The 22,278-nt window shown below is 42.8% G+C and overlaps 1 pseudogene; it reads left to right on the top strand.

The window, feature by feature from the left end:
- The first annotated feature begins 14,268 nt into the window (after positions 1-14,268).
- LOC144783099 (cytochrome P450 20A1 pseudogene) lies at positions 14,269-15,413 on the top strand (annotated as a pseudogene).
- Positions 15,414-22,278: the final 6,865 nt, after the last annotated feature.

The following is a 22,278-nucleotide window of genomic DNA, read 5'->3' as shown; positions in this document are numbered from 1 at the left end:
AGCCCTTGATGATTAGGAATTTGTGCAGGGTGATGCCTCAAGAACAAGCGGAGTCCACCATATGAGGGGTGCAGTTGAGTGCTGAGATTTCTTTGATCCAGTTTTGCGTAGGGGCTGAGTGGTTGCAAGGGGTAATCGGGAGAAATTCTGTTTTGAAATTATTTAGTAACAGATGATTATGCGTTAGCCATTGAGTTTTTCAAAGCGCCCCATTAATAATTTTAATGTCACCTGGAGAGGAGATCTTCAAATACAGTTGAGTGTCATCCGCGTACATATAGTACTGAATGCTATCATCTTTCAGAATGGCAGTTAGAGGTTCCATGATGAGAGTGAAGAGCGTGGGCGCAGATCCTGAGGTACCCCAATAGAGACTGTGGAACTGTCAGCCAGAGAGTAGTTGACTTTGATTCTTTGGGTTCGGTTATGCAGGACAGAGCCAAACCAGTTTAAGACTGGGCCAGAAACCCCCATGCTATATTGAAGAAGAGTAATCAAGTTATCATGTTTGATAGTGTCAAAAGCAGAGGACCAGTCCAGAAGGATTAGAAGGCAATGAGCATCTTGGTCAAGAGCTCTTACGGCATCATCAACAATGTGAGTTAGAACGGTTTCTCTACTGTGACCTGTTCGAAAGCCTGATTGGTGTCGGTCTGGGAGCTGAAATTTCTCAATGTGGTCGCAAAGCTGTCGGTGAATACATTTCTTGAGCAATTTTGCTAAAGACATGATGCTGGTGATTGGACAGAGGTTAGTGTGAGCTGTTAGGTCTGCATTAGACTTTTGGGGATGGGTGTGACTTGCCCCATTTTAAGGCACTCTGGAATCCTGCCCTGTAAGAGAGTTTATTGGATGATCCTGGACCAGAGAGGGAGAATGGCCACGTTGAGGTCTTTAAGCAACTTACCGGAAAGTGGATCATGAAATGGTTGGAAGGTTTGATACGCCAAGGAATGTGCCAACTCCTCCACATCTGGGTGCAGGAAGGAATTCCAGGATTCATTGTTTTTGGGAGTGTACTCTGAGAGATATAGCGGAGCACACACTGCCGAACACAAAGATGCTTATAGACAACAGGTTAATAGTGGCACTCTTCAGTCATGTTACACAAATCTCGATCTCTTGGCCAGTCTTCTAATTCAGGTGGTGTTTCTAACCATATAGTTCCTTCTGCCATCAGGCTCAAGTGACAGAACAGTTTCAGGTATTCAAACGTGGTCTCTTCGCTCCAGATCCTTTAAAGAGCTTAGCAATGGGGGTTCTACAGTTTGTCAGGCATGCTTTTACACCCCACCAGAAGGCCTATATTCTGGTTAGAAAGGTACCTGTTTGACTGCTATCCTCCTGAGGCGCCTGCCTCTTTTAGTTCCACCACATCCCACTATTTGTGTCCCTTGGAGCGTCGCTCTTACTTTTCTCCCAGAGGTACTATTCACTTTGCTTCTTTATTTTTATTAAATGTATCATGGATATTATCCTTTTGGGAATAGTTTATTGACTGTACATATATACCATTCTAAGCAGAAAGTCAGGCAATTTTACTAGCTAATGTTTCCCACTAGTCCAGAAATGCGATGATCTCAACAGCACTCCAAGCACTTGCTTGCAACCAGACATTTTGAAATCCCAGTACTTGCAGATAAGAGGAAATCCTATGCCATTTAAAAAAAAGTATTAATCCAACTCATTAAGCATGTGTAATAGCCATAGTGTTAACATACATTTATTGCATACATATAATGTACACTGCATCAGAAGGAAAAATAGCAGTAGCTGTGCAGTTATATTGATGGAACAGACTGCACTATAAGGCAAATTAATGATGTCAGTAGTGCTTACACCCACACCAGAAAATGTTGCCATGGCTATCTTAACCAACATCACAAGGCACCACAACGCTACAGCACTCCATGTGAAACATACTTAAAAGGCCTCCCCTCAAGCCACAATAGATTCAACACTATGGACTCGATGTCCTGCAGCACCAGCAGGTGAGACTTAAAACCCCTAAGATCATGCTAATGGTGATTCCGTACAGCATTGTACACCAGTGGTTCAGCCTTGCCACATGTAGGGACTAAAGGGTATTCTGCCCCATGTGCAGCAACAAAGAGTTTTATAAAAACAAGGGCTTGCAGTAATTCGACAGTAGAAGTTGCTGTTGCCTTGCAGGTCTAATTGTTAGTACTTTGAGTTATGTACACCCAAGACAGAGTACAAAGAATTGGACCCGCAAGGCATCACTTGGGTTTACTCTGTGCTTTTCTGCAATAGGCGGAAACAATGTGGGCCGAAATTAAAATAAGACACATGAGTAGATTTAATGAATGTAAAGAGGAAACACAACTAATCATCTTAGCAATATAAGGGTTAACCCAGGCAAGCTGCCCTCAATATATGTCCAATAAACAATGTCCCCTGCTCTTGAATTTTGGCCCCGGGCATCCCGTCCCACAGTGCCTGGCCAAAAGTCAAAGTGGAAGGAAGGGATGCACAGCCCACCCCCAGGCCTATTTCAGCCCGGAGCCCACTCAGGGGACCCAGTATTCAAGGTTGGGAGCCTCAATGCCCCAACAGTCCCTAGCATTGGTCCTGCACCCAGGGAGCTGCTAAATATGCTGCCTCATCCCTGTTTGCTGTTGCAGGGATTCTGCTCCTATACAGAACTGTGCACAGAGACCCAGGACCTCAGTGAATTGTGGTGGACCCAAAAACTCACCTCAGTACCTAGAAACCCTAACCCGCTAGCATCAGTGTCACATTAGCGATTTGTCCTATATCAAAGGAACCCATGATTAGACAACCCAGAACATGCGACTTAAGTTATACTCCGGAATGTTGGGAAGCAAGAACACTCTTACGTTCTACTCTCATACCAGTCCACAACAGAAGTAAAAAGAGACACGGGAAAGGTTAAATATTTATTTTAACGACGTGCTCTAAGATGCAGTATTTTTGCTAACATAAGCAGACATATGATTAGAAATAATATGATCAGCATTGTTACAATCCCATAAAACGCAAAAGGAGAAATCGTATTACGATGATGGTGAAAACAGGTCTTATAGTGCCTAGTATAACACCCTCCCTGGTTAGGAACTATGTTTTATAAAATATACAAGGTCTCTTAGGCTTGTGTGGGGGACACTATACCTCCAAGATCAACAGGAGCGTATAACAGCAGGATCTGCAAAAGCTCTCGTCTCTCTAGAAAAACTGGATTCTTCCAAGTGCCTGAAACCGTGCTTAGAGTGCAATATTAAAGGCGCCAGAATCTCGTTGGCTGCAGCTGCATGTATGTCATGGCTAAAACGTGGCCGATCAGCCCGAACAACTGCTACCTTATGATAACATTGGAGGCTTTAGCAAGGACTGTGCAGACTAGGGTCGCGATGTACGTCTAGGGATGCCGAAAACAAGCCATTCTCATGTGAAGCATTTCACGCAGCCTAACTTACAACAGCTATATGCAGTGTCGTGTGCAAACCCAGCAAAAAGGTAAAAATGGCGTTTAAACTTCTAATAAGCCTATGCTAACATAGCAATGTGTGCAACAAGGCCCAGCCCTCACTACAGTGCGGTAGCAATCTTTTTATCTGCCTGCTTGACAGCGGGCAGGGAAACCGATAAAGTATACTTGCAGCAATAACTCAGATACTATCCATTTTCTAGATATAATCGCTAGTTTTGGTTTGAACAAATTGTTTGTGAACCTACCCACACAGCAGGACATACACTTGATGGCATATGTACCAGTAACCCTAGGATGGAATTCGGAAAGGTTGCCCCCCCTACCTTGGTCTGACCATGCTGCGGTGCATTTTACTGTAGACCTAAAAACTGTAGCCAACGAACGTAGAATCAGACCTCTGACGAGGAAATACCGTGCGTGGAAGGCAGTAAAAAAACACGACTTGGTGTCTGCACTTGACGTCAGGCCTGTGATTTCCACCGACGCAAATCAAGCTGCCACGGAACTTCATGACTGGCTCAATAGGGCTGCTAACAAGGTAGCTCCAGAAAGACCTTTAAAAATACGACTGAAAAAGGCTTTGTCTCCATGGTACTCTGTGGATCTTAAATTAGCCAAAATCCAATGCAGACAAAAAGAGCGTGCCTGCAGGTTACAATATAATGTTGCACAGAAGAAGCTGTACTGTGCAGCGCTTGAAGAATATAAAAACGCAATTATTCAGGCTAAAACTGCCTACTTTACTATTAAAATTCAAGAGGCTGTGAACACTCCAAAAGAACTGTTTCAAACATTCACTGCATTATTGAAGTGCCCTCGGGATGCAACCTTTACTCCAGATCTAAATTTTACTGACAAATTAGCCAGCTTTTTCCAAAACAAGGTTCAGTCTGTGTATAATGAGCTTTCAAGAGTAGCACGGGACACTGAGGGCTGGCTTCTGTGCAGTCTACTCCTAGGGATTTGGACTACGGCCTATTCCAATTTCCATACTTGGCAGAAGAGAAAGTGGCAAATTTGCTGCTACAAATTAAATCTGGTTCCCCCATGGATCCCTGTCCGTGGTATGTATTACATCTGGCCCCAGAAGAGATAAGCTTCGTCTTATCTCCTGTGTTTTGACATCAGGAGTCTATCCAACACAGTGGAAAAAGGCCTGTATTTGTCCCCTTTTTAAAAAAAAAACAAAGCTGGACCCATTAGACGAAAAGAAATATCTGCCTATTTCCTGCTTACATTATGAGATGGTCTATGGCACTGCGATCTGAGTGCTAGCCGGACGCGGTAAGCACATGACTAAAATAAGCTCGCTAAGAGTTATGGGATGTGTAGTTTTGTACATAAGTGACTCATTTAATTTACACGATGGGAACTGTGATTTAATAACAGTACATATATCAGTTATGTTTCACTACAAAACTCTAAGATCAACAATTGAATTGATTTTGATTTATATGATTGGTAGAAGAACGGTATATCGAATGTATAATACCACCATACGAAGGAAAAAGAAATGAGTATGTTTTCACTTTTTGTTGTCACATGACTAAATGTTTTTTTGTATATATCTTTATTGATTCAACACTGACTTTCACTCGTGAACAAGCGGCTGCGAAACGCGTTGGGTGTTATTGCTATTAAACCTCCCCTGGAATGCATTTGGGCCTCCGCTTGTTGTCTTTTTGATATTTGGTGACAACCTTTTGTTGATTTATTGGGGCAAGGCGAACCCCGCTGCGCCCGCCATCGAAAAGTGGCGCGGGCTCATTTCACCATTGTTGCTGGAATATATGCGCTGCTGCGGCTTGAAACGCTGTGAGAGCCGAGGAGGAGCTGAGTTTTCATATATATATATATATATATATATATATATATATATATATATATATATATTCACTGAAAAAAACATAGGTTTCAGGCGTTATATAGTTAGGAGTTAGCTTTTAAAAAACCTTTGAAATTCACTCAAAAAACTATAAGTTTTAGGGGTGTTATAGTTAGCTGGACATTTCACTCATACAAAACCATTGAAATTGCTCCTATATAGTTAGTTGTACTAACTATATTTCGCGCACCCGCAATCCACTGCTGATGATGTCACATATTAGATCATTCATGACATGGTCAGTGACATCACTGATGACATCTCAAATGACATCACTGATGACATCATCACGTGAATGTGGTTTGCTTCGTTATTTAAATATGCATTATATATATAGCAATTTGCATTGAAGAATGAGTGGATATATATAAATAAATATTTGGATGGAGGATTTAGTAGCAATGTAATTGACTGTTTACTTGACCAATTTATAATGTCTCACTAAATATAGTGGATAGTGACTAAACTGTGTGAATATCTATCACTTTGTCAGTTGTTGTGTAAACTGATTCTACAGTTGGTTACTAGCGATGTGAAAGTCTATATTAGTTATTGATTAGTTAACTGAGTATTTGTATGGGAGTGTGAAAGTGTGTGTGTGGTTCGGTGGGGTGTGTGTGACTGTCCAAAGATGTGTGAATAGTTGATTCAGTAGATATATGAAGTTAAAACTACATGTTCTAACAGTTTGGGTGAGTGAATCTCTTTATGGGTGTGGTGATGAGCAAATATATTTCTCAATGGTACACTTCCAACAAACTAGAAAAATAAAAGGCAGTGTATGTGTCAGTTGTTGTATATAAATAAGTATACATAAGACTCAATGATTGTGTGAGTGACTGTATGGATAACTGTATACTTGTAATAATGATTTTATAATTCACTAAGTATGACTTACTATCTAAATGAATAGATGGTGGTGTTTTGCTAAGTAAATATGATCAATTGTTTGCATAAGTGAGTAGGATGACTTCATATGTGAATAGGATGTGTGCTGTTGTTTAATGTCTATATAGGTGTATAAGTATTTTTGATAGTGTTCTATTGTTCATTGACAGCATGTATGAGTGAATCCACAGGTAAGTGATTAGATGTGTGTATACATCTATGAATCACTGAGTGGATTTTTAGACACTTGTATTGCTGTGACAATGGATTCAAATATGATACTCTGTATTTTACAAAGAGTGATGAAAAATTGTAATAGTGTATGAAAAGGTGTATGTGATTGTCACGTGGATAATGTCATCAGTGATATCATCAATGATGTCATTTGAGATGTCATCAGTGATGTCACTGACCATGTCATGAATGATCTAATATGTGACATCAGCAGTAGATTGCGGGTGCGCGAAATATAGTTAGTACAACTAACTATATAGGAGCAATTTCAATGGTTTTGTATGAGTGAAATGTCCAGCTAACTATAACACCCCTACACCTTATAGTTTTTTTGAGTGAATTTCAAAGGTTTTTTAAAAGCTAATTCCTAACTATATAACGCCTGAAACCTATGGTTTTTTCAGTGAATTTCAAAGGTTTTTTAAATGCTAATTCCTAACTATATAAGGCCTGAAACCTATGTTTTTTTCAGTGAATTTGCAAGGTTTTTTAAATGCTGATTCCTAACTATACAAGGCCTGAAATCTATGGTTTTTTCAGTGATTTTGCAAGGCTTTTTAAATGCTAATTCCTAACTATATCAGGCCTGAAACCTATGGTTTTTTCATTGAATTTCGAAGGTTTTTTAAATAACAATTTTTAAATCTATTATTTTTTTATACTGATTTACTACATTTTTGCAGGCAGGTGTTCAGAGGGCACGCCCCCTATTACAACGTTCTGCAGCGCAACCCCTGGCGCGTTTGCAGAGGAGGAACTAATTCCCCTTGCATACTGGGGGTCCCTGGGGGGCAACTAGCCCACCAGGAGCCTCCAGTATAAGCCAGGGAGCTGCATTACAGAGAGGTGTAATGAGGCCACACCCTTTTTTACACCTCTCTGCAACGCAGCCCCCGGGCGTGTTTGCAGAGGGGGAACTAATTCCCCTTGCATACTGCTGGTCCCTGGGGGCCAACTAGCCTACCTGGAACCTGCAGTATGCACCAGGGGGCTGCATTGCAGAGAGGTGTAATGAGGCCACACCCTTTTTTACACCTCTCTACAGCGCAACCCCTGGCGTGTTTGCAGAATAGGAACTAATTCCCCCTGCATACTGGGGGTCCCTGGGGGCCAAGTAGCCCACCAGGAGCCTCCAGTATGTCCCCGGGGCAGTGTTGGGGGGTTTGTGGACCTCCCACACTTCTTTATCACTATGCCGCCACGATTTGGTCCCCCGGGGGGGTAATTTTTAAAAAAACAGACCAGGTTTTTTAAAAAAGAAATGTGGGCCTTTTTGGTCCTTGTGGGACTACCTGGGCAGGCCTTGGGGGGTCAGGGTGTATCTACCCTGCCCCCTCTTTGTGTTCTTCACGTTTGTTTTTCTGCTTTCTTGTGCCTCGGTCTATCTACACGCACACATATACATATATATATATATATATATATATATATGCATATATATACATATATATAATCTGCATATCTATATAAATACAAATATAAATGCATGCATAAATATGCATATGTGTATACATATGCATGTTATTTACATGAAAGTTTGAAAAACACTTAAAAGCAAAGCTAAAAAGCCACCTCATTACAAACAGAATGGCTTTAACTTAAACAAAGGCGAGATCTATTGCATTTTCAATGCTGGTTTACTTTGGTTCCATCAAAAAGGCATTCAGATGTGTCACACATTTGCCATAAATTCTGAATATTAGCACTCTAGTTGCTCATTATATCACTGTAGTAAAGCTACTGCTCACCAGGGAAGTCTGCTGCTGGTATTCAAAGTGCATGTTTCATCCTGCATGTCAAAATTCTTTTAATGAAATAGAAGAGGATTTGAGAAGTCACTCAAAATGTGCCCTAATTTTTCTTTCTGAAGCACTAATCATACTTTCTATGGCAAAATGAACCCCCTCATTTTGTTCCTTTTTAAATTAAATGTTTTAAGAGTTACCACTTCATTCCAATCAAGATGGCTTCTGTTGTGCCATACGTTTGTCATAAGTAAGACTGTTAGCGCTCTAGTTGTTCTTTAGAACACTCTGGGACATTCTGTCATTGGGCTATACTTGGGCTACATCTGGGTGATATTTGGGCTCTTTTGTCTCTGGTGGCTATCTTGGGAGACTGCATGTCAGAATTGTTTAATGAAATAGAATAGTATTTGAGAAGTCACTCAAAATGTGCCCTATTTTTTCTTTCTGAAGCACTAATCATACTTTCTATGGCAAAATGAACCCCCTCATTTTGTTCCTTTTTAAATTAAATGTTTTCAGACTTACCACTTCATTCCAATCAAGATGGCTTCTGGTGTGCCATACTTTTGTTATAAGTAAGACTGTTAGCGCTCTAGTTGTTCTTTAGAACACTCTGGGAAGCTGCAGTAGAACACAAAGGAATCAACTGACAGTCTCTGTCCTTGTTGGATGTACATGTTTTACTGAGAATGTCAGACTTCATTCTCACATGACTGAGAAAGATAATGTGAATTCACAGAAAATATGCTTTCAGTTTAGCTTATAGATCCCCTTCCAAACCACTGTGGGAAAAGCATGAGATAATAGTTTTCTTTCAAACATGATTCATGATATCCCAGCAGAAGGCTTTTTCACATGGTAAAATCACCTTAGAACACACCACAATTCCTAAAATGAGTATGGTACCATCAACAAATGATTTATAATGTAACTAAAGTCCTAAAACCCTCTATTAACTACAATGCTTTTTTAATGAGGTGCTATCATGTATATTGGTCCCAAGATGGCTGACAACACTTCTTGGATGAAGAATTTGAATTTTGAAAACAATTTTTTTTTTTGCCTTGGGGGTCCTTGTGGGATCCCCTGAGCAGGTCTAGGGGTCAGGTTGCTTCTACCCTGCCCCCTTTTTGAGTTCTACACGTTTGTTGTTCTGCTTTCCTGTGCCTCAGTCTACTGAGGCACAAGATGGCTGCCAACACTTTCTGGTTTGGAGTGTTGACAGACATGGCAGCCAATCAGAATGCAGCTCATGCTCGGAAAGGTAAGCTTACACGTAAGCTGCTATAGATATATATATTTTTTCTCTTTTGATTTTCTCAGGAACTACTGGAGGGATTTTCACCAAATATAGCAAAGGCACATCTGCGTACCAGTCCCTACAATTTTGCAAAGTTTGGCGTAATTCCGTTCAGCGGTTCGGGCTGTAGACTTGTCAGACCGTCCTATGGAAAGTAACATGGGGAAAAAACGTTTTGGGACCCTCCTTTTTTTCTCAGCCCCACTTCACGAATCCCCCCGAAACTTTTAGTGAAGGAGCGCAGCAGAGCTGGCCAAAATTTTGAAAAATTACACACAAATTCCTCAACCGGCGCCAGAGTTATTCCCAATAGAATGTTGCGGATTTCCTATGGTAGCCAATCCTAACTATATATACATGCCCCCAGGACATGGTCCACCCGGGGGCTTATAATTAAAGAAATGCGAGCGACCTCACTTCTTTTTTGCAGCAAATATTCGCAATTTCGCAGCAAAATGAATAAACCTTTTGGCCCTGATGGACCCCAGGGGGGGGTCAGAGTATTCCTACCCTGCCCCCTTTCCTATATATATATTTTTCTCTCAAGACTCGGCTATAGCAGAGTCCCAAAATGGCTGCCAACACTTCCTGGTGCATAAACAACAGGAATTGGAGGAGGCGAGGGAGACACTGGCAGGACAAGTGGAGTGTTTACAATGCTTTGATCAAAAGGCTTATATCACACGCACTCATGTCGAGGGAGATAAGTCTGGTGTTCAGTTGGCCTGGCTGACCAACCCGTCGCGTAGGGGTTCACCGATATTGGACATCCAAGACACCCGGGATGACGCTTGCTTCTCTCGAGGGGGTAAAACGAGCTGTTTTATGACTTCTACAAGAAGTTATACAAGAGCAAGACAGTCAGAACGGCTGATGACCTAGGTAGATTTACACGTGAGCTCCAGCATCTACAACTAGATGACTACCAGACGGAGGGGCTAGGCGGACATATTGAGTTGAGGGAGGTGCGGGCGGCTATTAAACATATTGCACTGAATAAAACGCTGGGAACAGACAGCCTTCCGATCGAGTTTTATGTAACTTACTCTGAGCAGTTGGCACCATGCCTGGTAGCATTATATAATGACGTGAGTCGCTTGGGCTACCTCCCTGTATACACGAGTGAGGCGGTTATCATCCCTCTCCTGAAACCTGAAATGTGTGCATGGGACAGATCAGCATTCTGTCCGCAATCCATGCTTAACACGGACTCTAAGATACTGAGTCTCATCTTGGCCACTCGCCTATTGCCCCACATGTCAACCATAATCCAACGGGATCAGTCTGGCTTTATTCCTGTTTGGAATGCGGCCATAAATGTTCAGCGATTGCTGCAGATACCCGAAGCGGACTCTTACCCAAAAGACACTGCTGCGATATTTGCTGTTGATCTAGACATTTGGAATGGCCCTACCTGTTGCATGGAATGGCCCGATTTGGCCTGGGAGACAAATTTATAGCATGGACGGGCTTACTTTATAAGTCCTCTACAGCGCAGGTTAGGATGGGTGGGGTGATATCTGAAGCTTGCGAGGTGAGCCGGGGCTCAAGGCAGGGATGCCCATTATCCCCGCTTCTATTTGCACTGGCCATGGATCCATTAGTGGTGAAGGCTAGGACTAGGAGGTATTACCAGGGCCTACAGGTGCCGGGTCAGGCTCACCATGTAGCCTTGTACGCAGACGACCTGCTCATGTTCTTAGAAGACACTGGGCAAGTGTTACTGGGGGTGAAGGCGCTACTACACGAACTAGGAGAGATGTTTGGCCTTAGGGTTAACTGGTCTAAGTCATGCCTGTTACCAACAGACGGAGACAGGGGAGGCTCGCAGGATAGGGCGGGAGTGCGATGGGAATGCAGGTGCCACCCGTATGTAGGGGTCCAGATTTATCCTACTAGACTGGATATATTGGAGGGCAATGTAGTCAGAGTGATAAGAGGACTGGCGGGCAGTTTTGACATTTGGGGATCACTTCCATTGTCGGTTGCTGGGCGAGTGGCCTTACTCAAAATGGTGTCCCTCCCGCGGCTGTTGTACTATTTCGTGACCTTGCCGATTTGGATCCTGGCGCAGATTTTTAAACAACTCCCGTCCATAATCACAGGGTTTTTTGGGGCACTGAGAGACGGCGGGTTGCCCACAATGTACTGATGCTCCAAGATCGGAGGGTGGATGGGCGGTACCTGACTTTGAAACATACTACTCAGCTGCGGTGGTTGATGAAAGAGTGGCGCTGAGGCTGCGTGGCCTGGAAGAGGAAAGCGGGGGAGCCCCGGAGCTGAAGCTGCTCTTGCAGATCTTGTTGGACCTCCCTGTTCGAATAGGTACCCTCTAGGAGGACCTTAGGACAGCATGGCAATGTTGGAAGCGAAGTCTCAAGCGAGCAGGTATGACAGTGCAGTATGCCCCTGATATTCCGCTCTCTATGTTTGAGGCACTACCTCACAGGGGCTCCTGAGTAACTGGGACGAGGGGGGGTTGACCACTATTGGGACCTATATGAGGATGGGAACATGCTGCCCTTCCATGTTCTACAGGAGCGATTTTACTTGCAAGGGGGTGACTTCTTGCTTCACACGGCGCTTACTGCGGCTATCCGTGCACACTGGAAGGAGGGTCTGACTGAACCTAGGGCTTCTTTGGTTGTCAATATATTGTAACTGCTGCGGGGAAGTACAAGGCAGCCTGTACAAGCGTATGACCCAATAGAATTTGGATGTACTAAAGCGCAAGTGGGAGGTAGATGTGGGAAGTGAGATGCCGGATAGGGCCTGGAACGGGAGTGGAAGAGCACCAGGAATGCCTGCTTTCAATTGGTTCACTTTTATATTTTGCATCGCGCCTACCTCACACCGGCAAAAATTAAAACATGCTTCAATGGATGAACGTCCGAGATGTCGAGGAGAGGGAGCTGACTTCCCTCACATGATTTGGGGGTGCCCACTGCTAACTAGTTACTGGACTGAGGTGGTCACACAGCTGAAGGCTGTGATGGACAGAGTTCACCAGCAAGCTTATAGGTATGGGGTTAGTGTTGGCCAAAAGGGAAATCACGATGCATTGGAAAGCGAGTGGGGCCCCCTGGAGTAGCTAGATGGAAAAGAGTTCATCACATGGGCAGAATGTGATGGGATAGATTGATTACAGCTAGCGAAAAGAACGGGGAGTGAGAGGGCATTGTTGGCGGCCAAGGCATGGGAGCACTTGGGGGGATTACTGAAAGACCCGGACACTGATAGCGAAGATAACACTTAGCCAGACGTACCGGAAATAGAGTAGCATCATAACAGCATATAGTTGCAGTAGTATGAAAACATTAGACATGCACACGATAGGCGATCCTGTGGTGGCGACCCGCACAAGCCCACATTATTTGGCTAATGGATATCACCAACCACGCAAAGCTGATGTCTATTGATAGTACAGCATAATCAGGCCCTCCAGGATTTCGCGATTTTGCGGTTTGCTGCGAATTCGGCACTTTTGTAAAAATGCCGCGATTTTTACAAAAGTGCCTACAAAATCGGAAGGTGATTGGGCACTTATGATGCTGCCTTGCTCCCTGTTATACCTAGGAGGTTCTGTGTCTTGTCTCCCAAGTACAGAATGTCAGGATCTTCCTGGGCAGGGCATCTTGTGTTAGAAAACAGCCATGCTTAGGTGGTCTGCGGTGTATTAAAATAGCTTCTGCAGAAAACTTTATCAAGAAGTTTTGCCAATGATAAGTTTCCTAAAATTCACCATTGTATGCGGGTGAAGGGAAGAAAGTTTGGTTAGACAGTATTTCCTGTACTTTAGTTCCCAGTAAAAAATTTCCTCAATATAGTAAAACCGACTGGCAATCGAGTGCCACTTTTCACATGCTCCCAATAAGTCCATTGGTGGGTACCAATATCCCTAACAGGCAAGCTGGCGAGTCCTTCATATGATATAGATTCATCTTTTTCAACATTAACCAGTAACTAAATCAAACCAGAGGCTGCTCAGGACCTGCTCCAGGGCTCCAACCCCCCAGAGAAAGCTTGAAATGCAAAGGGAGCAGTATTTGTCCACAACATCTTAAACATGAGTTTGTTAACACAGTCCAGCCCCTGCAAAGTTCAAGTACAAAGCCCTCTTCAAAGAACTTACATATACCTGGATCTTAAGGCAGAAATTTTGCAAATTGAATAGGTTTGTCCCTGACTAAAGGTTTCCAGACTATCTCTGCTCTAATGATTTAGTTTCATCTCATCAGCTGTTACTGTAAAGAAGCATCATTTCCCCTGAAGGTTGATATTGGTTCGTTCACATCTTGTTATAGACTCAGACCCTCCAGGAATTCGCGGTTTGCCACGAAATCAGCACTTTTGTAAAAATGCAGCGATTTTTACAAAAGTGCCCACGAAATCGGAAGGTGATAGGGCACTGAAGGAGACACCGTTGATGTAGGAAAGATTTGACCCAATGTAGTTGTTGTTTTCAAGGTTCAAATAACTTCTAATACTGATTTTATCATTTATGTTGCTCTAACTCACAAAAGTCCTACAGCTACAACATTGCTCCACCTTTGATAAACTGAGCAAATCAGCCACTTTGTGGCTCTGCTGCCCTTTCTTCGCTCTGCTTTTCCACTTTGCACCCAATTTCTTTCCTGCCTGCCGCTCTGCACTCTTTCTATCCTTTCCGTCGCCTCTCACCTCCGTGTGGTCCTGTGCACTTTGACTCCTCCCTGCCAGCCCCCTTGCTTTCTCCCATCAAATGGTCAGCCTGGGGTCCCTCTATCTTTTTCGGCTGCACACCAACCCCAACCGGACCTCGGAACCTTTTGAAATTATGCTAAAGTTTTTGTTGGGCTACCAGTCTGGAGCCATTGGGGAGGCTGGTGAAAGTCATGTGTGGAAGAGGCTGTCTGAAAATGGCGTGAGCAGGTCTTTACAAAGCAACTTTGGCATTATCTTGAAGTTGTCAGAAGACCTGGTAACAAAATGGCTGTCCTTTCCAGCATCCCAGCACGTGCCCCTCAGTCAGCACATGTTGGGCTATGCCATGAAGTCAGTGACTCAGACAGCTATGGGGAATAGCTTTAAGGATGAGCAGGAGTTGATCCGCTTCCGCAAGAACCACTGTGTTATCAGGTAAGAAATTGGGAAAGGTTTCCTGGATGGGTCACTTGACAAGAACACAACAAGGAAAAAGCTGTATGAGAACGCCCTGATGGAGATGGAATCTGTCCTAAAGAAGCTGGTGAGAGAAAGGCGCGGTAAGAGCATCCCTCGACAGATCTTCATGGACGCCTTGCTGCAGGGTAATCTGAGCGACAAGCAGGTGCTGGAGGACAGCATGATCTTCTCACTGGCAGGATGTGTTACCACAGCTAACTTGTGTACATGGGCTTTATATTTCCTCACCACATCGGAGGACGCACAGGAGAAGCTTTACAAGGAGATGGCCCAAGTACTAGGCATGGGGCCCATCACACTGGAGAAAGTTGAGCAGCTCAGGTATTGCCGGCAAGTCCTCTGGGAGACAGTACGGACAGCTAGACTGACACTTATTGTGGCATGGCTCCAGGACTTGGAAGGCAGAATTGACCAGCATGTCATTCCCAAAGAGACCCTGGTGCTTTATGCTATTGGTGTGGTGTTTCAGGACTGCACAGCCTGGCCCTCAGCCTACAGATTTGATCCTGATAGGTTTGACAATGAGTCTGCCCTGAAAAGCCTTTCTTTGCTCGGCTTCGTGGGGAGTTGAGGTTTGCATACGTTGTGGCGACAGTGTTGTTGAGCGTGCTGGTTAGAAAACTGCGCTTACACCCAGTGCCAGGGCAGGTCATCGAGACGCTATATGAACTAGTGACATCGCCAAAGGAGGAGGCGTGGATCACTGTTTCCAAAAGAAGCTAAGAACAAGCAGCTCCATCCAGCAAGTGCCTACATTTCGAAAAGTACTGCTTCATGCCAAGTGGGGTGCTGTCAATGGGGGGAAAAGATCAGTAAACCCTACAAGCCGAAATCACAAAGGCTGCACTGCAAAGGCGGTCAGGGCCTCTACCGCATACCAGGGCCCCTGGTCCCACACCAAAGGAGGCACTAACTGTCACTGCCCAGGGTCCTCTCACCGCACAACAGGGCCCCTGGCCCCACCACAAAGGGGGTACTGACTCTCACTGCCCGGGAGCCTCTCACGCACTACAGAGTGAAACCAGAAAATCTGGATAAGATCGTGGCTTCCATGCTGAAATTATGTGATGTTAAGCAAAAATTAAATTTCACTAAGGTAGGTTCTGGAATACCATTTCCCATGGGATGCTACCAGCACATCTTTTATGGGCTTCTCAGAATCTATACTAAAGCAAATGGAGGATTGCATTTCCAAGGGATAACAGCCTTCACCTATGGGCTGCTTCCTCTGTTCCATATCACAGGTTGCCTATTACAAAGCGGAATACTGTGCTAAAACAGTTTCCATTGATTTAAGGCTGAGAATTAATGATTATGAGTAAAATAAAGTGCTGCAAAAATGCCGCTAAATTTCCATATTTGTGCTGCTAAATTTGCTGATCCATGCCGTTATATCCTGGGGGGTTATGTAAGTGACATACCTGGGGGGAGGGCGGAGAGGTTTGGGAGTTTATTAGATTAGAATTTTTGATGCTGTTATATCTTGAGAACACTGTTAAGCAGAGGAGGATATTCCCCTTTCTCCATGACTAATTTTTTTCCCCTGTGTTTATCAAGTCAGTTATCCTGCGATATTGTATCCATATGTGTCATGGGGCTTCACCATAGACCTTAGAATTGTATGATCGTCGGGCCCATCATGTGGGGTATTGCTATGATTAGGCTTTGATAAGCTGGTAATGTTTTTTATTTCTAAACCTAATAAGGTTTGTTTATTAAAAAAAAAAAACACTTCCTGGAGCATAAGATCGCCAATACTCACAAATTTGGATTTTCTTTAATATCCCCAAAACTAAAGAATGTATTTAAACTGATAACAAAAATTGCGCTTTCTGAACCAATAGCTACCTTTCTGCCACATTTGGTGTAATTCCTTCCAGTGGTTTGGGCTGTAGTCATGTCTAAAATCTCACTTTTTTCATCTCCCCCCTTTCCCCCCCAAAAAAACGTTAGATGCACAACTAGAATCAGTGGAGCACTTTTTTTTTTTAGTTTTTCGTGAAGATTTGTCGAATGGCACCAAAATTATAGGTAAGTCAAAGAAAGTTTTTCAGCTGGAAACGAGGTCCCAACTAGAACTGGCGACCGCCAGTAGTATGTATGTATGTCATTTTGTGTGTATGTATTACCTCTCTCTCTCTCTGTCTCTCTCTCTCTCTCTATATATATATATATATATATATATATATATATATATATATATATATATATATATATATATATATATATATATATATATATATTTTTCCTTTACACCTTCATGCACGCTGCCCTCCAATTTTCCAAGCGTCTCGAGGGCAAGCAGAAGAATAGCACCAATAAATCCGTTGTGAGAGGATAACTCATTTTATTTTTTCAAAGTAAAATCAGCCTCCGTTGATCACAGGGCCATCATCAGCAAAGTGCAGGGGTGCATACAAACAGAGAAATGACCTACGTGTTTCGGCTTGCGCCTTCTACTGGGTCATTGAGTAAGGTGCAGAGTGCCAATTTAAAGGGAGAACACACACTTTCACCACTACCACCAATTAAAAAAAAAATCAATTTTAAAGGGGACACAACCACTAATTTTGTTTTTAAATTCATCATATTCCTAAAACAAATCAGTTTCATAGGATAGGTGTCAGCAGCATTATAAACAATGAATAATACATATATATATATATGAGAAAGTCAAAAAGCTTCTTCTGGAGCACTTGGAACCCGTGGAAGTTGGCGCAAATACCGGCGAAGCAGTCCGGTCAAATTAATGTAACTGGAGTCTCTCACAAAGTGAATTGCATGCGCTCTCGGACAAGAAGGCAAAAAGAGGGTCAAAATAGTTGATAATGCAGTTTAATGCACAACGCGTTTCAGCAAAGAAAGCCTTGTTCACGTGCAACCCCACACTCACAGACACCGAGTATAAATAAAGTTTTGCTGTGCTGTAGGCTCATAGTCAACAACAAGGTAGGACTGGCAAAAAGCTGGTTATGTGGCAGACATGTTGGAATGGTCAAACGGAATATACATCGTTCTGCAGTGCCTGGCTATTGTTCGGTGAATAATACACACAATTAATTGATAATTCATGCAGTTTGCAAATCAATAATTACAATGGTGTAAATTCTAAACAAAACATATTTAGCGGAAAATCCCGTTTTATTGGAAAAAACATATATATGAAAATATCCGAATACCGGCTACTCAGTTAGCCCAGTGGCATGAAGAGGAGAAAATGAAGCACATAATTTGCACATTTTGCCAGGAAAATTTTCAGCACTTGTCCCATTAGCTCTGGTGTGACACATATATGTACATGCAAACAGCCGACGGCTGCGGAGCAATCTCTGCAATGTTGAAATCAGGCTAAATGCGCTGGAGAAAAACAACTCAAATCAAAGCTAGCAGCGCCAAATGCTGCATAGCTTGTAAATATAATGGTTCAGCCTAAAAAGTAAAATACACTTTCATAGCGTGGATCTCTTCCACCAAAAAATATATATGTATAATAGAAGTCTGTAAAGTCCATCAGAGGCCTCTGTAATAGGCACGGTTACGGGGGACGGCTAAGGAGAGTGCTGCTAAGTCAGTGTCACCATCGACCCAACTTTAATTCAAACAATACCTGGTAGTTGTATCTGCCCAAAGCTGTTTTTTTCTAAAATGGGCCAAAATCTTATATAACTGGAAAAGTCAAACCTTGAAACTATGGTGTCTGGACGTGTGGTATAAACTCGAGCAGTGATTCCAGGAGTGCAAAGGTTGGGTGCGCCCGTGCAGGTGTGATCCAGTGGTGGGCCCCCTCCTTTCCTCCTAAGGAATGAAACAAAACAAAAATAAAATTAAAAATAAAAATGTGACTAATCAATGACATAAGACAGACAAATGAGAAATATATAACTAAACAACATAATAGGAATAACAATTATGTTAAAACATGTCAGAAGACGATAAGCGGAGTCGGTGCTTTACATCATAACAAAGGATGCTGAGAAGGTCTAGATAATACTCGCGATTAGCGAGGTTGACAAACACTACTCTCTCAGGTGAATTGCCAGTTCCTCATCCATGTTGAGGCCTCCCGGGAATCTGGTTTGGAACTCAATTATGAGTTTGGATTCACGTTGTCTCAAGTTGAGTACCCCGTCACCCCCTCTCGGATGTCTGGGGACCTGTTCCAATATAAAGAAATTTAATTCAGAGGTATTGGAATAGTGTTTCTGTTCAAAATGACGTGCCACAGGGTATTTGGGGTCCTTGTTGGTAATGGCCCTAAGGTGCTCAAGGATTCTTTTTTTGGCAGCACAGCTAGTACTGCCTATATACCACAGTTTGCAGGAGCATTCGATGACATAAATCACAAATGTGGTGCTGCAGGTAAAGAAAGAGGTCAGATTTTTGGTGATGTTATTGTATTCTACAGATCCTCTGTATTTACTGTGCTTGCAAGCTTTACAATGGCCACATGGGTAAAAACCCACTAGACCATGTTCAGAGTTAGTTTTGGTGTATTGAGTAATGTCATTCCTGACCACTAAGTCACCTATATTCCTGCATCTTTTGTAAGTGATGGCAGGACGATCAGGTATACTGTTTCCCAGAATGGAATCAGTCTTGAGAATATCCCAATTTTTGGATAACAGTTTTTTGACTTGACTAACCTCTGAACTGTAAGTTAAGATGAGTCTGGTGGATTCATCTTGCTCCACAGTGTCAGCAGTCTCCTTGTCAGTTAATGTTTCAGATCTTGTTATTTCATCTGCTCTCATTTTGGCTTTTTTAAGGACCCAACTGGGATAACCTCTGCTTTCAAACCTGGTTATGATGGTTGCCTGCTCTTTCAGGTAAGCATCATTAGTGTTACAATTTCTTTTGGCCCTGAGCAGTTCCCCGTAGGGGATGCTCCATTTCAGAGCCTCAGGGTGGCTACTTTGTGCGTGAAGCACACTATTCCCCGCCGTGGCCTTGCGAAACAGTGAGGTGTAGATTTTGTGGTCTCTAATCTCCAGTTTGACATCCAAAAATTCAGTTTGGCTGTCACTAACGTTGCCAGACAGAAAGATGTTGTAGCTGTTACAATTAAGTTTCCTGATGAACTCTTCAGCTTCAGATTTAGTACCACTCCAGATGATAAAAAGGTCGTCGATGTAACGAAGCCATGCGACGACCTTCCTAAAATCCTCTGCCAGTGTGATACTACCATGGATTTCCTGCTCCCAATAGCCCATGAACAGATTCGCTAAACTAGGAGCGAAGCAAGAACCCATGGCAGTACCACTGACTTGCCTGTAGAGGGCGCCATCAAAGGAAAAAATGTTGTTAGTTAAACAAAAATTCATCATTTCCATTATCATTTTGGAATGTTCACGATAACATAAGGGTCTGTGTTTCAAAAAATGTTCACAAGCTTGAAGACCATGTTGGTGATTAATTATCGTGTAAAGAGATTGCACATCCAAAACAACAAAACTGTATTCGGGTTCCCACACAATTTCTTCAATGTGACACAGAAAATCTTTAGTGTCTTTTATATAGCTTGGTAATGAGATGACATAGTCTCGGAGAAAATGATCTACATACTTGGAGATACTTTCACTGATACTCCCGATAGAGGACACTATGGGGCGTCCTGGAGGAGCTGTTGCATTTTTGTGAAGTTTGGGAAGTAAGTACAGAATGGGAAGTCTAGGGAAATCTTTTTTTAGGTAGCGATATTCTTCCCAAACCAGGAGCCCCTTGTCTTTCCATGTCTCCAATTTCTCCCAGATTTCGGTGATGCTCGTATTATAGGCATCGATGTTGATTGGGATATAGAACTTGGTGTCACTTAGTTGTCTGAGTGCCTCATTGACATAGCTTTCGCGGTCCATGATAACGATATTACCACCCTTATCAGCAGGACGTATCACTATGCTGTTATCCTCATATAGAGCCCTGAGTGCTTTCCTTTGGGAAAAAGATAGATTATTATTCAAACCTCTTTTGTTGAATGTATTGGGAGCAGGAAATCCATGGTAGTATCACACTGGCAGAGGATTTTAGGAAGGTCGTCGCATGGCTTCGTTACATCGGCGACCTTTTTATCATCTGGAGTGGTACTAAATCTGAAGCTGAAGAGTTCATCAGGAAACTTAATTGTAACAGCTACAACATCTTTCTGTCTGGCAACGTTAGTGACAGCCAAACTGAATTTTTGGATGTCAAACTGGAGATTAGAGACCACAAAATCTACACCTCACTGTTTCGCAAGGCCACGGCGGGGAATAGTGTGCTTCACGCACAAAGTAGCCACCCTGAGGCTCTGAAATGGAGCATCCCCTACGGGGAACTGCTCAGGGCCAAAAGAAATTGTAACACTAATGATGCTTACCTGAAAGAGCAGGCAACCATCATAACCAGGTTTGAAAGCAGAGGTTATCCCAGTTGGGTCCTTAAAAAAGCCAAAATGAGAGCAGATGAAATAACAAGATCTGAAACATTAACTGACAAGGAGACTGCTGACACTGTGGAGCAAGATGAATCCACCAGACTCATCTTAACTTACAGTTCAGAGGTTAGTCAAGTCAAAAAACTGTTATCCAAAAATTGGGATATTCTCAAGACTGATTCCATTCTGGGAAACAGTATACCTGATCGTCCTGCCATCACTTACAAAAGATGCAGGAATATAGGTGACTTAGTGGTCAGGAATGACATTACTCAATACACCAAAACTAACTCTGAACATGGTCTAGTGGGTTTTTACCCATGTGGCCATTGTAAAGCTTGCAAGCACAGTAAATACAGAGGATCTGTAGAATACAATAACATCACCAAAAATCTGACCTCTTTCTTTACCTGCAGCACCACATTTGTGATTTATGTCATCGAATGCTCCTGCAAACTGTGGTATATAGGCAGTACTAGCTGTGCTGCCAAAAAAAGAATCCTTGAGCACCTTAGGGCCATTACCAACAAGGACCCCAAATACCCTGTGGCACGTCATTTTGAACAGAAACACTATTCCAATACCTCTGAATTAAATTTCTTTATATTGGAACAGGTCCCCAGACATCCGAGAGGGGGTGACAGGGTACTCAACTTGAGACAACGTGAATCCAAACTCATAATTGAGTTCCAAACCAGATTCCCGGGAGGCCTCAACATGGATGAGGAACTGGCAATTCACCTGAGAGAGTAGTGTTTGTCAACCTCGCTAATCGCGAGTATTATCTAGACCTTCTCAGCATACTTTGTTATGATGTAAAGCACAGACTCCGCTTATCGTCTTCTGACATGTTTTAACATAATTGTTATTCCTATTATGTTGTTTAGTTATATATTTCTCATTTGTCTGTCTTATGTCATTGATTAGTCACATTTTTATTTTTAATTTTATTTTTGTTTTGTTTCATTCCTTAGGAGGAAAGGAGGGGGCCCACCACTGGATCACACCTGCACGGGCGCACCCAACCTTTGCACTCCTGGAATCACTGCTCGAGTTTGTACCACACGTCCAGACACCATAGTTTCAAGGTTTGACTTTTCCAGTTATATAAGATTTTGGCCCATTTTAGAAAAAAACAGCTTTGGGCAGATACAACTACCAGGTATTGTTTGAATTAAA

This window comes from Lissotriton helveticus, chromosome 9, assembly GCF_964261635.1.
Source record: "Lissotriton helveticus chromosome 9, aLisHel1.1, whole genome shotgun sequence".
Lineage (NCBI taxonomy): Eukaryota > Metazoa > Chordata > Amphibia > Caudata > Salamandridae > Lissotriton > Lissotriton helveticus.
Note: the sequence above shows the minus strand (reverse complement) of the source record. Positions and strands in the feature narration are given on the sequence as shown.